Raw genomic sequence first — 3,090 nt, forward strand, 5'->3', positions numbered from 1 at the left:
TCCGATACATGGATAGCCTTGTTGGTAACTGTTATTCACTTTTACTCATATGTTACATTATTAGTTGGTTATATATTAATAAGTTAACTTTACAACAGGTGGTGTAAAAGAATTCTTTGAAAGATCACGTATTAGTTTTCTTTTCTTGCCCTATAATCCTCTTTCAAGGATATATGGAAGACAAGGTCTTGGAACCGTTTTTTCAAGTTATTTTGACCATCTTTGTAAAAATTTGCCTTATAAGTTACATTGTATATTATATCTTATAGCATTTTTGCATATTGATAAAATGAATTGATAGCATGTTGGTGTTGCAGGTTGTACATCCTGATCAATCAAGAAAATATATCAAGCATTGAAAGCAAAAATATTGCACGTTGCTTTAGTGGAGTTTGAAAGGGGAGCAACATGGTTTTCGTAAGGTTAGTATGTCACTTAAAATGGGTTGAAACTTAGCTGAAAATGTAAACGTGTTGAATAAAGTTCGCTTAAAATTTATTGTTTCTTTATTGATAAATTTTTTTTATAATGTTGATAGTTTTTTCACTTTGGTTATTAGTCTTTTTGCACAATTGTTATACCTTCAATCGCTTTAGTTGTGAGGCTCGAAAGGTCCAAGCTCGTCAAAATACATGGTCGACTCATTTAATTTATGAGAACTGGAGTTCGGCTGGCTCATTTTGCTCAAGCATTCTTTTGGAGGATAGATTGAAGCTAGGTACACCTTGAGAGTATGTTTTTATATCATGTTTTTAGTGTAATGTGTAACTAAATTTCAAGTATTCTAATGAACGGCTACTCGTTAAATCACAATGAGTTGTGATTATGAAATTTTATTGATCAATATGTGTAATTAAATTGATTGTATATAAATTAGTGATATGATCATGAAATATAGGGTTAAATCACGATTGAGTTGTGATTATGAAAGAAAGCGTTATAATCACAATTGTTGTGATAAAGGAGAAAGAGTAATATTCATAGTGAGTTGTAAAAATAAAAGAAAGAGGTATATTCACAATGAGCGGTGATCTTGGATAATCTTTTAATTACAATGACGTATTAATAAACGTAAATTTGAAATGGAATAGTTGATACACAATGAGTTGTAACTTATAAAAAATGAGGCTTTATTTAAACCATAATTCTGCAGTACGTCACAGTTCTGCACCATTTTGAGTTTAAATGGTGTCGTTTTAAGTACTAAATTTTGCACCGTTTTAGCTTAAAATTAGTCCACTGTTTTTAGTTAAAATTGTTGTGCAGATTTTAGTTATAATTTTGTTCTTTTGGGGTTAAGTTCTAATGTGTTAGTTGGTACTTATTACTCATTTTTTTCTTCTTTTAATCATGCAACTAATCAGTTTATATACATTTCAGGAAAAGATATGTCAAAAGATATGTCATAGACTATAGAGGTTATCCAAGTCTCATGTTTGAAGAATGAATATTGTTTTGAAAATGTTAACAAATCAACAATGCTTCTTTTGTTTAGAATATCTATATTGTGATCAACTTTTGTAAATCCTACTAGAAGATGTTATGTTATCTTTGGTTTATTACTAAATTATTATTTTGTTAGAAAAATAATGGGTTTTGTACAATGTGTATAAACTAACGGAAGTACTATACAATATATCACGAGGTAGATTGTATAAACTAATATAAACGAGCATCGTGTTGCGAATTATCGTTGCCGCAACATCGCGCGGGTTTTCTACTAGTTTATATTTAAATATATATCATTTTAAATTTAGACTGTGTTTGAAAAATGCTTATTAACTTATTGGTATTTTCAAAAAGCCAATAAGTTTAAATGTGTTTTGCAGTCATAAAAAACTTTCTTATTTTAGTTTGAGTAAAGTGCAATTTTTGTCCTTTTGGTTTGACAAATAATACGAATTTAGTCCAAAAGGTTTAATTTTTTGCATATGGACCCTCCACGTTTCCTAGTTATTGCCAATTACATCTAAATCACTAATCCCGTTAAATTTAATCGTTAAGTCAGGGGTGGACACGTCTTTTCACTCTTTCTTTATTATAATACATATTTCAGTGAACTGCGGTTTTCGTCCCTCTAGTTTGTCTAAATCTGCAGTTTTAGTCCAGTAATTTCAAATTTGCAAGTTTCTTCCCTGTGGTTTCATTCACTTTCAATTAAACCCGAATTTCCTAATCTCGTTAAGTATGGTCGTTAAACCCATGGTGTGCCATTCACTTGAGGGGTAGTTTTGTTCCTTATTTTTTTTCCTTTTTCCCCAAATACACCTCAGCCTCTCACGTGAGGGGGCTTGCGAATTAGGACTGGGGTTTATTTGGGGAGAAAAACAACAAAACTGGTCATCACGTGAGAGGCACGCAAATGGGTTAACGACCAGACTAAACGAGGTTAATAAATTCGGGTGTAATTGCAAGTGAAATGAAATTACAAAAGACGAATATTGCAAAGTTGAAACTATTAGACTAAAACCGCAGATTTGGACAAACCACAAGGACGAAACCGCAGTTCACTAAAATAAGTATTATAATAAAGAAATAATGAAAAGGCATGTCTACCCCTGACTTAACGATTAAATTTAAAGAGGTTAGTGATTTGGGTGTAATTGACAAGAACTGTGAAACGTGGAGGATCCATAAGCAAAAAATAAACTTTTTAGATTAAATTCGCATTATTTGCCAAACCATAAGGACCAAAATGGCACTTTACTCTTTTAGTTTTTTAAAAGGGTTAAAAAGCAGTTTTTCAAAAGCCTCAAATCCTGGCTTTTTGAAAATGTCAATAAGCAAATAAGCATTTTTCAAACTAAATCCCAAATATACCCTTAGTAATTAGGTAAAATAACAAAGTTATAATATTTTTATTGCTTATGGACGTGTTTGTCTGTATTATTTTTGCCTTGGTGATGCAGAATATAAGTTTTTTTTTTGTTTTTTTTTAAATTCAAATCCACGTTTTTGAAGTGTTTACCATCCTAAATCGAAGATGAGAGTCAAAATTTCCACTGAATGAAGCCTTTATAAATGGAGAAGCACATAGATTAAAACACATATTTTTTATTTCTTCTTGAATTTTGAATATTTTTTCCAAGC

The sequence above is a fragment of the Bidens hawaiensis genome, unplaced genomic scaffold, assembly GCF_021521415.1.
Source record: "Bidens hawaiensis isolate Kalapana, Puna unplaced genomic scaffold, B.hawaiensis_p1.1 tig00024272_1, whole genome shotgun sequence".
Taxonomy (NCBI): domain Eukaryota; kingdom Viridiplantae; phylum Streptophyta; class Magnoliopsida; order Asterales; family Asteraceae; genus Bidens; species Bidens hawaiensis.